This window comes from Rhipicephalus microplus, chromosome 2, assembly GCF_043290135.1.
Source record: "Rhipicephalus microplus isolate Deutch F79 chromosome 2, USDA_Rmic, whole genome shotgun sequence".
In the NCBI taxonomy this organism is placed as follows: Eukaryota; Metazoa; Arthropoda; class Arachnida; order Ixodida; family Ixodidae; genus Rhipicephalus; species Rhipicephalus microplus.
In genome coordinates, this window is record NC_134701.1 from 210,003,828 (window position 1) to 210,019,192 (window position 15,365).

The window sequence follows — 15,365 nt, forward strand, 5'->3', positions numbered from 1 at the left end:
CGCACTCAGGCAAAACGCGCGCAGCAGCCAATCGGAGAGTAGTGGCACTTCGGAGAGTAGCGTCAGAGTAACGCCATCTTTCTTTACTTTTCTTCTTTCGGTTACGCGTGACCAGTGACAAGGTTAGACTAAGAGAAGCTTCGCCCCTAAAACGCCAAGCTTTCTGCGAGAAAGCGCTCGGTGTAAGCGGGAAAATTCAAAGAAGAAAAATGATGGTGGCGAAGTCATTTCAGAATACCCACTCCAATCGCCATGACACGAGAGATATGATGATGCCGACTAGGGTCCACGTATAGTTGCTAAACGCTGAAGATAATTAATAAACAGCTAAATAACAGGTACATTGTTTTCTGAGCGAGCGTGTGACTGGACATGGTGAGTTTCTGGAAATTTGATTGAGTGAATGTGGCCAACAAAAAACGAAATACACATTTAAACCCATGACATGACGCGCAGAAATTTTTGAGTGAAATCGAAAAATAAATCTTGACCTTGGGCTTCCTCTTCTATTAAAAAATTTGTGATAGACGAGTTAAGGACATTAAGCTGCTTAGAATAAACGTATCAGTCTAAATTATTTCTTCTTTCACTTTAAATAGTGTCCCATTAAAGCATGATGATAAATCAATCAGTGACTTGGGAGGTTACACGCTGGTCTCATGCTTGCCCCTTCCGATATTCTTTTTCGCTTGGCATACAGAGCTGAAAATGACTATTTTAAAAGAGGTGCCCCCCCCCCCCCCGCGCACACACAAAAACAAAATGTGTCTACGTCCCTGACGGCAATGGAGCAGTCGGTCGCTACGTAATTAACATCAGTAGTGAAGTTGTGCTGTATGTGACAGCTATGCTATATTTCTTAAATTAAGCAGCTTTATCGTACATTTTACCATTTTTAGATTGTATATTGGTGGATATGTTATTTATACTGCCCTACCGCTCCTGCTACGCTGCCTAATTAACACTTAACGTATATATTTACACAGAGTGACTCGGCAGGTCTCTTTTGTAGTCTGTTAAAGCAACAGAACAGGTGTTGGACTTGTAGCTGATGTGTTAATTGCGATATGGTTCATTCGCACCCTACACCGGGTAACAATGTTTATGCACGGGCTTTCATGGTTATATATATACTTATGATGCAAATTCCATATCATAATATTGTTCATGGTATGCGCAATTTCTTCATTTGTTCTATTTTCTAAGTAGACTAAGTAATTGCTGAGCTGCATTCCAATACGCTGGCCATTTGTGCTTGGTCTTGATTTCAAACAACGTCTTAGAGCGGTGTTGTAGCTGTGTCCTCCATCATCCCGGACACCAGAATGACTTTCAAGTCAATTTAATTTGAAAGTTCAAGAAAACCGTTGTCTTCAGTAGTGTGAGGTCAAGAATGGAAACGTGTGCGTCTCCTCAAATGAGACAGTGATTTGAAAATGGTGATGGTTGCTGAGCTCGCATTCGCATATATTTTTTGAGAAACGTCCGTTGCGTTTCGATTGGCTTCAACGCAAAAACATATAAACTATCGTGCGCTGAAAAAAATGAAAAAAAATCTGCACAACTTATTTATATTAATTCAGCAGCGCTAAATAAAAGTGGTTATCCAGGAACAAAAATGAACCAATAATGAAAAGGACATACATCAAACTTGAACAAATACAGGAAGTAACATGTTGGACAGCTCACTTGCAGGAGTGCATCATTGTCGTGTGGTGGTTGGCGGAAAGTAAAAGACAAGAATCGAAATTTTTAATAAAGTTCTTGTCGCTGTCGTTTTAAACAGTATTGCATGTTGATTTTGCGAATGAAGTGTTCTGCACAATGTTTTATTGGCAAAGTTTCATATTTCTTTTCGCGTCACGCAGCTATATATACAGCCGGCCAAAACTTTAGCTATCTAGCGCAGTGGCCACTTCTTTCTATGTCAGCGTCATGGGATGGAACGATTTTCCAAAAAATTGTGTTGTGCGTATGTGCCTTCTGGGCATGCACGTGTCAGCCTAAGTTTTGGAACTTAAGTCACATAGGAAAGATACACGGAAAAAACTGCTGCTCGTGCACGATAGTTCAAGATTTGGCCGACTGTCTTCACAACCAGGTAGTCGACTCCGTCTATACGTGATGGACCAACTAGTGCAAACAATATAACGGCTGAATCTCAAAAGCCGACTTCTGCTGACGTCAGTTATTTTATGCTATATCAATATGCACTTTTGTACGAAGAGACAACTCTTCGTTTTCCCTCCTTGCCTATTTTTTTTTGCCTGTGTGTAGGAGAGCAAACCAAATGGGCGTCTGCTTGATATACTTGTCTTTTCTGTTACTTCATTCTTTCTCTCCCTTTCTCTAAATCGATGGTTCATTGATTAAATGATTAGCACGAGATTGATGTTACTTACTATTTATTTGGGTGAGCATAGCAAACGACGAGACATCGGCGGTTGCAAAATAAAAGTATGAAATTCTCTAGTGGCTTACTAGAAAGAAAACACGCGGTCTTCTAGTTGTGGATCTTTTTCAATTCCTTTCCATCGAACTTATCCTCACTGCTGACAGGACTTGCCGTTATTTTTTATCATACGTCTTTTATTCGCGAGTGCCCTTGTCTTGCACATCACCGATAATAAGCTACAACAAAAAGGCAGAAGCATCAAAGTAGAACACGAAAATGGTCGAAATACCGAAGGAACTAAAAACAGTGGAGAAGTGGTGAAAGCAAGTCTGACAAATACCGCTTCGGGACCGGGACCTCACGACGCGGCATCCACCGTTCCGCAAGGAGTAGCCCCCCCCCCCCACCCCCCTAGATTTAATGAGTGGGTACGTTGCAGAGGGAGTTGTACGATCGTGGAGGCAGATGTCAAAATCAAACTACGAACTGCACTGCCAAAAAGAGACGACCACCTTCTGAAAAATCGTGACGAGGTGGACATGGCTGAAAGTAGCTTTAACCCGTGGACTTGTAGTGACTGTCAAGTATTTGGGTGGACTGGTCACGACTCGGCGAAGTCGATTCTGGCAATGCACCGCTGTTCGCAGTCTAGTTTCAAGGCAATGAATGCGGGCTTTGTGTCGCCTTGAAAATGGGCGCACTTAGCGAGTTGTGAAGCGAAGCAAAATGTTTTGCTGTTGCCGACCTTGGTTTTAGCAGCACGAGTTGTTATTACCGCAAAGCTGGAGAGTGTAGTGGAGACATTTATTCGCGGTACTTCACAATTTTTTCTCCGGGAGTTTCTAAGGGACGTACAATGTGTCCGCCCAAAAAGTGGCATTTGCTTGAACAAGGAAGGCCGTAAACAAAAAGGCGGAAAGCTAGGAAGTACACAGGAGGTTAATTAAGATAAACGCACGTATCAGAGTGAGAGCAGAAAAGAAAAAAAAAGAAATTCACAATGAATGGGCTCAGGCGTGCGGTACTGCACCGCTAGTCAGTGGCGCTCGCATAAGTCTGTCGTCGTCGGGAAGAGCGAGGTTACCTTCGATGCCTTGTGGTCCCTGTTCTAGCAGCACGTGCACAGAGAGGTGTTCGTTTCCAAGTCGTCGCAGTGCGTTAGAGCAGGGATCGGCATCTTGCGTCCCACGGGGCAGTTTTTTTGCGGCCCCCGGCACGATACGAGAATGACCCCCCCCCCTTCTTCTCCCCTTGTCAAATCTGATTTGAAGCGCACATGGCACCTTTGACTTGAAATGAGTTCTTTGCTAGCAAAGTATATGAAAATTGCAACCTTGTAACAACTGTGCCGGATATGAGTATCATTTTTATTGCAGCACTATACATTGTTGTCTGTTCGCTGAAGTTTATCTCGCCTGCAAAGCCATCCACCTTTTTCGATTGGCCGTTCAGTCCACGCTGTATCTGCTTAATGCCAGTTTCGCCCTCTGCGTCCAGAGATTGCAAACCCCTGCATTAGAGTGACTTTCAGATGCAAATAGAGGACAGTGGCATAGCAAGTCGTCTATGTATTCTTCGATGCCGCAATCATTGCACGATGCACTGCCGAATATTACAATTAATGTAGCAGCCACCTTCGCGTAAGCAGCTCCCAACCAAAGCCGACAAGGAAATGAAGTCTGTGTGGACGAAGTATCGGAGTTGCAGAGAAGGGTTCAGTTGATGTAGTCTGATGTGCCTTATTTTCGGTGGGCTCTAGTTCGTTAGTGAGTGAGTGTGCGCCACGTGTCGAAGCTGCTTTCTGGCGTCTGTCCTAGAAAGAGGAACTGGAACACTGCGCTTGACGCTCGAGTAGCGTTATGTGCGAAACCACTGCCGCAAGGACTATGTAATGACTGAAAGTCGATGTCGAAATGTCGAAGCCAACGGTACATAAAAGAAGCAGGCGTGAATCTCCAAAAGTGAGTATTTTATCACTGTCTGTGTTTGAATTGAGCATGTAAAGGTAATTTTTCTTCTGCTGCTATTTTTTCTAAAACAAAGCCTTGAAAAACATACTCCATTTGACTTCAAAGCAAAGATCCCGTTTACCGTTTATAAGATAGCATCTGTGACTGCACGCTTGATTTCACGTAAGCTTGACAAACCATGTGCACCGATGGTGCCCCTTTTTTACTTGTTTTCTGCCAACCTGTCGTAAAAATGTTGGTTTGATAATGCGATAGCTATAGCGAATCCTGGAAAGTGGCTCACTCTACCTGCACCAAACCATGTGCCTATAGGTATACGTCGTCTATGTTCGCCTGAAAAGATATGATAGAAGCTGTCAAATCGAGTTCTGTACAACGTCTCTCATGTTGCTACTCTCATGCTCCGTCTTGTGATAGCGAAGTGTTCAGTTTGTTGGACATTTTTTTTTAGAGAGCACCGCCAGCTTCAACGACGTACCTATATATCTCCAAGGATAGCGTCGACACCGAGTTCATGTGGATTTAGTTCCGGCACGGGCGCTTTTTTTCGATCTTCATTACTGAGCTTTAAGTACCAGTAGATACCCGCTTGCATTGGCGACAAACCACTGATAACCATCTGAGATGATACCGAAAAACGCCTCCCGACTCAGCCAGCGCAGAGGGCAGTCAGAAATTGAGAGTTCACTAGAAATCGAAAAGCTACGGTACAAGCTGAGTGTACGACAGCTGGCTACACTGGGCCACTCAACTACACATCAATGAGTGCAATTCATTTGAATTTTAGCTCCCAGGTCGCGGGATCAAATCCCGGCTGCGGCGGCTGCGTTTCCGATGGAGGCGGAAATGTTGCAGGCTTGCGTTCAATCAATCAATCAATCAATCAATCAATCACTCAATTTACCTCCACTGCAATACGTGTTTTTCGTCTTCAGTAACAGTTGTATGTTCATGGAGTCAACACGTTACTTTGACTGCATCTGACCCAAAACCACTGCTTATCCTCGACTACCTAATGCAAACCAAATTAGGCTTTCATGGAGTAGTGACGAAGCATTTTATCTAGAATAAATAGGTGCATAAAACGATACAAGTTGCCTGAGTTAAGAGACACATGATGGTGTACAGGCACGTATAAAACGTGAGAAAAAAAAAAAGGTGAGAGAAAACGTTTAGGAACGAAAGGAAAAAGCATTTATACCAGTGCTTTGCTGTGAAAAAATCAGTGACAACCATAATCACAAATTTTATATTCAGCCAGATGAATGCTGATTTTTTTTCTTGTTTGCTTCTTTGGTGCGTCGTACATGGCTTTATTATAAATAGTGAAAAATTGCACCCGACAACGTTTGCCATAAGCACCATTGCCAAGCGTCGTTTTCTGTGATTTCTTGTTAAGATTACCTTTATACATAAAATTTAACGAAGAGAACAGACTAGGCAAAGGATATGGCGATGTAACCGAGTAAAAAAAAATGCTTGTAGAAATGCAATAGCCATTCGCAGTGGATGTAAAAAAAAATATCAAACGCGAAGTCAGCACCGCGAGTTGGCGAAGTGCCCAGAGCAACGGAGCAAGAAGGATCCCAACGCGATGAAGCTCGGCCAAGATCACGTGCCAGCAATTTCCGAAAGTCTTTGGAAAGCAGAGCCCCTGCAAACGGTCTTTCGCGTGAGTGGGGGAAAAAGCGCGATCTTTCTGGCGTTGCTGTAGAAAGTAAACACAAACGCACGAATAGAAGTGCTAGCTTATGAACAAGCGTATATGTTGCAGGAGAAGATGCCAAGGTCGACATAAACAATCGATGTCGAGAAAGGAGGAGATAAGAGGTAGTCAAGGACAATGATTGAAGACATAAAAGAAAAGTGCTGCACGACCGGTAGGTCTTGGTCTAATCATCCATACTGGGGATTTGTAGGGCTTCAAAGAACTCAATAGTCGTATGCCTCTACTTACATCAAACAAATGGAATTTCAATCCTGGCTTCTGCAGATTCCTGATGTCCTAGAGCACGTGGGCCTAAACAGTTGGCACATACTATTGGGCATTCGAACCCTTTTCCTACTCCAGTCATCCTGCGGTGCACCGACGCTGTCTGTTCGTGATGCGCAACCTCTCCACTGGACTAAAAAATGTCGAGCACAGCTTCCATTTTTCGGCAACGTTAGCTCCGAAACGCTCGACAGGACTGTGATTACCATATGCGCTCCCTACAAGAGCAGTGTTGTGCATAGTTCCGCCATTATGCTCAACGACTGCACAGTCGAGCTACTCGTGCGCGCGGGAGACAAATACGGCAATGATGTTCCGAAGGACAACGTGCCCCAGGCGTTTCGCGCGCGCTGAGCCCAATTGCACATTTACACCGGAGCTGTATGTGGCTATGGGTTGCCGAGTAGCGGGATAGTGGGCAAAGCGACGTGCACAACAGCGATTTTACAGCGCTCAGACAACCCCGGGGGCAGTAACAGTGGCTAATAGGCGCAACGAAATTACGATCAAGTTCAAGCAAGTGAGAAATAAAAGGAATCAAAAGATGTGTAAGTAAACTAAAGGTGACGGAGCTGATTAAACATGAGTTATGATTGAAATGCTAAATTGATTTCAAAATGCCTTAAATGAACCGAAGGTATATTGTAATGCACTTGGTAAAGCGGTATATGCTACCCGCAGGTCGCGGGATCAAATACCGGCTGTGGCGGCTGCATTTCCGATGGAGGCGGAAATGTTGTAGGCCCGTGTACTCAGATTTGGGTGCACGTTAAAGAACCCCAGGTGGTCTAAATTTCCGGAGCCCTCCACTACGGCGTCTCTCATAATCATATGGTGGTTTTGGGACGTTAAACCCCACAAATCAATCAATCAAAGCGGTATATGCTACGCTGTGAGCAATAGTGGGCTTGCTTATCGAATCACGTGCTCAAAGAATAATTCGAAGAAAACTAACACAGCGAACACACCACAGCTTTTTCATGCATGCTACGATCGAACAGCTCAGAAGCTCGCTTGCCGCCTCGTGGTTCCTTGCAAGTGAAAGCGGTGCGATTATTTACCACATCTCCACAACCTTTTCTCGCTGTCCGGAAGGCAAATACTATTTAAAGACGTTTAAAAGACCCTTCACGTACGCATGGTCGACAATCAGGTAGGCGCATTGTCACCATCTGAGCAAGCTCAGCAGTGAGCATCGCCAAAAATACATTGAGTGTATGATCACGCTGGCGACAACTGACAAATTGTCATTTGTCGTTAACTACGATTCACAGGTGCTTGACTGTTCAAAAAGTAGCTGTTTCGTGTGCGATACATCCGGTGAGGGAAGCTCCCTGAAAATGGGTCTCAAAGCACCATGCACCCGGTCTCGCTGCTGGTTTTCATGAAAGTGGTAGGGTGGGGAGCGGGTGGGGAGAGCGTATGTTGCGCTCAGTGGCGGGAACGACCGACTGAGTGTGTGGGGTGTGCGGCACAGCACGCGCCATCTGCCGCCGTGCCTGTGCTCCCGCTGCGAGTTTTGCTCGGCGCACTTCCCTGTGAAAGGAGCTTCCACGGCGACGGCGGAGTGTGGGCCTAAGGAGCTTCGCTCCTAAAAAAAAAGCAATGACAACAAAATTCTCGAAATCAAATTCGCGTGGGAGCCACGCCATCTTGTCCGTAAACTTGGCTTCCCTGAGGCAATATTGAAAGTTTGACGTCATATTGCACCCCGTGACGGTGATACATGTCCAAATAGCGGCGCAAGTCAAAGTTACGCGCAACTCTTCTTACCTGCGGTAGCATATACAGGGGTACTAGACATGACCAGCTGGGCATCAGGGTGATGTCTGCTCTTGACGTTTCCTCCTTTTACTAAGAGTGTGAAGATCATAGATCATCCCTTTTTATTGTATTGCGCTTAACGAGCGTTTTTTTTTAGAATTTACAAAATGCATGTGTGTGTGCAACACTGAAATAGCTTCTTACTTTTTTCTAATTGTAACCTGCTACGGTACGGTAGACCATGACTCTGCTTTGCAAGCATGCCTGGACAGACGAGTGCTTTCGACGCTCACCTTTGTATTGAAGGTACGCGGGTTTGTGTCCCACCTAGTGAAGTTTTCTTGGGCTAGAATTGCATCCTTTCACTTTCCTTCTATCTCTTTCCTTCTATCTTTTTCCCTCTATCTTCTTCTTCATCTCTCTCTCCTTTTATGTGCTTGTCTGTCACCCAGTGTTGTTCTGTATTGAAGGCCACGATGAAGAAATTGGCGCCCATGTTCTTGCAGCGAACTATAAGATGACGATATAGAGAGCGCGTGTCGATTGATGATGATGACTCGTTCCGTTTCAGACAGAAAAATTACGATGTGCTTAAACAGCTTTGTTGCTAATAAATGGATTACGCAAGCTCTCAACGTTTAGTTAGGTGAACTTGTTAATACAAGAAGGTAGTCTTTGCGTTCCTAAAGTAACGCCTTAAAGTGTTACGAATGACGAAAATATTTCTTCTTTGTTTGTTGCTTTAATTACTCTCAGCGCACGCATCGCGAAGACTTCCGCGCCATCACACTCCAGGACGCTTAGAAAAAACCTTCATTTATCACAGGCATTCAAAGATGACTTGGCGTAACCGCACGTGTATACTTGAAGGATCCCTGCGAACACCACGTCACCAGCAGTTGTGAAAGTTATCGAAAACTAACTTCGCTCTTTAGTCAAATTCGGAAGCCCCCTCCGATCATTACATAGACTTCCACGGCCACGTCTGTAGCACACAACTCGCTTTCAGCGACAGTCCACACTAACACAGAGTGCCTGGCACTTCCGCGGCCCAGTAGCCGTATAGAATGAGGGTTTTTTTTTATTGACTTCTCAGAAAACTGGTGCATTCGCGGGGGGTTTACGCACCGTAACGGTATCCGTCATTGATTGATAATGCACTATTTCGCCTTTCTGGCTAATAAAAGCGATACTTTCTGGCCCATAAAAGTGATCTGTGGGGTTTAAAAGTGAATAGGACTTTATTGGTAAGTAACACACATTCCGGAACACACACACGCACGCACATACACAGACCGCACTAAAGTAGCACGCCGCACACACGTATAGAATAATACGCCACACCCGCTATAGCACTGTTCAAGAGTGTCAAGCAGGATGTTAAACCAGAAAGGTTCTAGAGAAACCTGGTTCAGCGCAAGGAGCTTCAAGAGCTATTTGAGCCTAATTTTGTTTCAAGCACCAGGGTTTTGAATGAGGATCATCGCGCTTAGTTGCACAATGCATGCCGCGCTTCGGCGTCGGCACCGTCCACGCCCCCACTCCGCATGCTCGCGTATCATGTCTCATGCGCATGCTCACGTGTCTTGCCGGCCCAGGAGGACACCCACAAAACTGTCGGCCCCCCCTCTCTCCTCCTAAGGCCTACGCAGGCAGCGTCTGCTAGTAAAAATACTAGCAGGGATTACAACCAGCACCGCCTTTCCTGCCTTCGCCGGGTCATCCGGTTGTTCCATGGGACCAGTGGAAGCAGACCTTTCAGAAGTACATGGTGGCTTCTGGAGCGTAAGATCTTCCAGCCGTGCGCCAGAAAGTGGTCCTGCTCACCTGTCTTGACATGAAGGGGCAGCGGATCTTGACATTGAAGCCGGCGAACTTGCAGTCTGGCTCTGCTACCACCGCTCTTCCCAGCTCTTTGTGTACAGGCGACACCGGCTCGACAAACGATGAGTATGACTCTGCAATCGCCTTGATTTCGGACCATTTCAACCGTTCAGTCAACGTCATCGTGGCTCAACAACCGTTAAGTCGCCGAGCTCAGAATGCAGGTGAGACAGTGGAAGAATATGTCACCGCTTTGCGAATTCTCATCGCTGACTGTAATTTTGGAAGTCTTGCTGATGAGATGTTACGTGACCAGCTCATCTCGAAGACTACAATTACTAGTGGTGGGGGCATCAGATACCCCTACCACTCTGGGACGCATTTAGTCGACTTCACCCTTGGGAAGATGCCGGCAGAAAACTTTTTTAAACCTTGCAGGGGCTCAGCCAGAAACATTTTTTGGACGGTGTGGGGAGAGAAGTCAGTTGCCATTATGTTTGTTCACGGGTGTACGCGTATCTACGTGTGTATGCAAAACTGAAAGAAATCGGCAGATCTCACGTACCGTGAGAATCGATGTCATGTGAATCACGTGGAGGAAAGGCGACTGCAGTGTGATTTTTTTTCGTTGTTGAGCGAAACGTTACAAAATGACGCTAAACTTTCGTACTGAAATTATACGCGCATGCATGTATGTTGAACAATCGCCTACGTTTTATATAACCAGTGGTTTACAGTTGCGTAACGATGCCAGAAGCTACATGGGTATTACAATACCAGAACCAATAAGCGGAAATGTAGCGCTTGTGCTCGCGAGGATAGTAGCCCTGGATAGTGCTACGTAGACCAACTTCAGCGGATAGTACCTAACTACATTTGACGTCGACATGTATCGCTGAAGTACATACGTAATGCTCACATAACTATTTAGATTTAACCCACAATAGACGTTTCACTGATATTATGCCTGCATAGAATCTTTTTCCAAAGCAGTTCCGAGACCTGGCATGTATTTGTGGCAGAATATGTGACTGCCACACGGAAGCCTTAGGTTCAATTCCTGCTGCGGCCATAGCATTTATTGTATGCTTCCATCAGCTCAACGCTGCCGATATTGCTTCTCAGCACTCCCGAATTGAAATTTCCCATGTTTGTTTTCGCGTTTCTTTAAAAGATATAAACTGTCAAACACCTACGACGCATACCCCCATGCCGCAACTTATGGTATGCGGCTATAGGCCACACGCGGATGGAGGAAAGGGTTTGACGTCGCACGCAACGGAATTCTCACAGTATGAAAGCCGATCATCTTGGATAGTTGAACGCAAAAAGTTTGGTCTATATGTTTGTTTATCTGTCAACCGGAACGATTTAGCTACCACTTCCTCAAAGCGTGCCCACCCATCTGGATCTGATGTCTGCGTTCATACTTGTTTACAAATTCGAGAAAAAAGGAAATTTTACCCGTATCTAGGTGTACATGTTGGAGATGATTCGACATCGTGTCCATAAATGGCACCTAATTTGCTATTTGCTGTTGTCATTTAAACTTTCCTTCACCTTTTTAATGGTCCTAGGGCGTTGAAATCGTTGAACGCCCACCACCATTGCCAGAAAGGCTTTGTGTTAAAACATTTATTTAGCACCATCGTACGATTAAAAAATAGGGGCATGAGAATGTTAACCCCCTCCCCCATAAATGGTGACTGAAGTATCAATTATGGGAACAATATTGAATCATCTGTAACATGTCTAGGATCTAATATTTCATTATGCACACCAGTGGCAAACAATCAGGAATATCGGCCGATACCTAAAACCTATAAAGATAGCTCAGGTGAAATGTATTTTACTTATGTCGTTAATTATTATTTCTAACACGTGCATTATTATCAGAAACCGAAGACAACGCTTAAATACTGTATTGCAGGCCATCAACTGCATTATATTTCTGCCCACTGGGACTAAGATGCGGTTCAATATAACGTTCCCGTCGATGGTCCAAGGGGGAAGACACTGTTCCGTAAAGAAAACCTTAATGCCCCATCTTGACGTTATACACAGCAGTATAACATAAATTGGTGACAAGGTGTTCTATAACATGCATTAATCGCTAAGAAAAAGCCTCCGCTCGAACCTCGCGTTGAAGTGCTATGCAGTGAAGGTGTGGCAAAGGCAGACATCCTACTACTTTGTGCTCATTCACTTGGAAGTTTTTTCGCCATTAAAAGAACAGAAAATCACAGCATATACATGACGTAAATGACGATGAATTGGGTGAAGCATCCGCCTGTATATGCGTCTATCCGTCCGTCCATGCGTGCGTCAAACAGACAGACAGATGGACGACGGACGAACGCGGCCGGCGGATGATTCATGGTTCTCCGATAAAACCCTCCGAAGCTTCGCCCCACTCATCATTATTCACTCCGTGAAAATGCTGTGAGGTGATCACTACATACATGCATGCAAACAGGTGACGACCGACCCACGCCCTAAAAAGCTTCGCCCCTAAAAACTACTCTTGTGAAATTTTTCGCTTATCTCACTGACAAGCTATACCATACCCTAATATGAAAGCTATATGTTTACTTTACCTCATAGTTTGCAAAAATGAGGCAACAATATGAGTCAAACTGTTGTTTTTCCCAATGTTGCCATAATATTCTGGCAAGATATTTGTCTCAGTAGCTATGAAAGTATTTTAATCGCTTAATATAGGAGAATTTAAAGCAGAAAATGTAGATACTTCCCCGGTGAGAAAGTTGGTGCTTTTCATTAAAAACAATGCTAAACATGCAGCATATTACAATTTTTCACCAAGGCGAAAAAAGAAAAACCGAACAAAAATAAATAAACTGTCACAGTCACTAAATACTAGCACCTTGAGAACAATAAAAGACGTTTATAATAATTACTCATACCAGTATTATTATACAAGTTATTTGGCACGACCGTGTCACTTTGGTGCCGAAAGTTTCAAGCGCACTCTAGAAAGTTTCCTCGGAGCCAATGAGCAGCAAACCAAAACACCTCCATAGCGCTTTCTGGTTTACGTTTGTTTGTGACCTTCCGTACTTCAGTGATGCGAAAATGAATGTTTGCCTCATGAATGCGCATCCATCGACAATGTGGGGCCGCTTTCTTTTGTTTCTCCTACGTCGATGACAACGACGACGTAAGGATGAGAGCTTTTAAATTTCGTTCGGTAGAAGGCCTTCTGGCTGCAATTGGCAGATGGGCACTTTCAACTTCACGCAGCGAGAGAGCTAGCCCATGTGTGCTTCCGTTGCCGTTTTGTGAAACGCACGTTCTGCCACTTGTCTTCGCAAAGCAATAATAAATGAGAAGGATCCTGCTGAAGCGGTTGTGTTTGGTTGAAATCTTTTGTAAGGCCACCGCAGAGGAGAAACTGCATGGCTTATGCCATATCTCACGGATTGTTCTGGAACTAAACAGAGGATCCGTCGAAATCTGCTCACGATGAGTGGGTTGGAGGGTGACGGAAGAACACTGGTGAGAAGTACGCTTTCGTTTTGAGAATGGGAAGCTGTGCCAAGAAGTCTGCTGTTTTTTTTTTCAAGAATATTCATGTGATGTACATGTTCACTTAAGCCTGAAATCATCAAAGTGTGTTCAGTTTTATCTAAAAACGGCAAGCCATGACGTAAATGCACAAGCGCGTTAAACGTGAGGCAGCGTTGAAGTTAACTTCAGGGCTAACGCGATAACGAAATAAGCGTTCATGCGTGACCTCTGAGATTCGCGTGATCAAGAGCAGATCCTTGGAGACCATGTACGTTAATTCGCTTCATTGAAGATAACCTTCCTCTGATTTGTATCGAAAGTTGTCGAAGTTCCGCCACATCTAAGTGACGTTGCGCAAGCATAAAAGGAAGCAATGGACGTACTGCTCGTCGAGCTCTAGCTAATTAGAGGCGGCTGATATGGTGATTCCACTAAATGAACAGTTTGAGGTTAGCTGCTTTACTCTCGAACCAGTAACTTTCAGAATAAATATCACCTTTATTTCGTACTCAGTATTTATAGTGGCACAAGACGCACAAAACTTCTGATGCATACTACCTTGGCTATTCTTTTCCGTTAGTTTATCGTTGCCAGGAAGAGACATGAACTCAGTAACACATCCGAACAGAATCCAGTAATTAGAATAGGATAATACTGATTCGCCACCTTTGTTTCTTCTTCTACTTTATGGTTAATGTTAAATCGTCGGACGTGCAATACTTGCGGTGCAGTGTTTTGTGATCTACTGGAATAATTGTCTTGCTCTAACATAACTATGCAGCGTTGTTACACGTGCGCGAAATTCGTGCTACAGTTTCAAGTTTTAGGTAGGGATGTCCCGTCGTGTTTGGTCATTACAATCCAACAAGCGTGGTGGTTTAATCAATTTGGTACGGGCGGTGTCTGCAAAGCGTAAAATGACTGCGTGCCGCATAATGTGGTTGAGCCCATGACGAAACGATTGACAGTTTTCACAAGAATATTATCCATTCATTATACTGCAGGGCGAAATTCCGGGAAGACTGGAGCGAATAACTTGAATAAAAAGAAAAAAAACTCATATTCCGAGGTATAAGCCGTGTAGACGACGGTGGACAATGACAGAAAAGGACATACAGGATTCAATGCTCAGATTTCTTGGAATAAATCTATTCTCAATAATCTACGTTTTTACCCAATTTTTGCACGTTTGCTGTGACCAGCAGAAGTGATTAAAAGGGGGCTATTTTAACATGTAAGGCAAGAAATATGATTTAAATAGGCAATTTTTTACGCAAATGGGGCTTTCACTTTTTTATCAGAAAAACAGCTGCGTTTTCTGAATGAGACTGCACACCGATGCAATATGACAGCGCTGTCTGTATAAATAGCATCAGTTTTCTGTTGCCGCATTAAACATTTTGGAAGTATTACACAAAACCAACACGCCCAGTTGTCCCCACAAGCAAAGAAGTTACGTACGGCATGATTTTGCTGTCTTGAATCTGGTGAATATATGAAGGTTTATTATTGATGATGATATGTGGGGTTTAACGTCCGAAAACGACCATATGATTATGATAGACGTCGTAGTGGATGGCTCCGAAAGTTTTGTACCACCTGGAGTTCTTTAACGAGCACCCAAATCTGAGCACACGGGTCTACAGCAAGGTTTAATATTGTAAGTGCAACTTTATTAGAACAAGTCAATCAAGATGGAAATTATGTGGATGACTTGACACTTGTGCGAAACAGAACTGTCTGCATCGTCTACATCATTTGATTTATATAAGCAGCGTGTTCGCGTTCATCTACATAACTCATACTCTACAACAACCATGACACTGAAAAACACATTTGTATGTAGCTGAACTAAGTGATTGTACTATTTGTATTTCCTTGCTCTGTCATT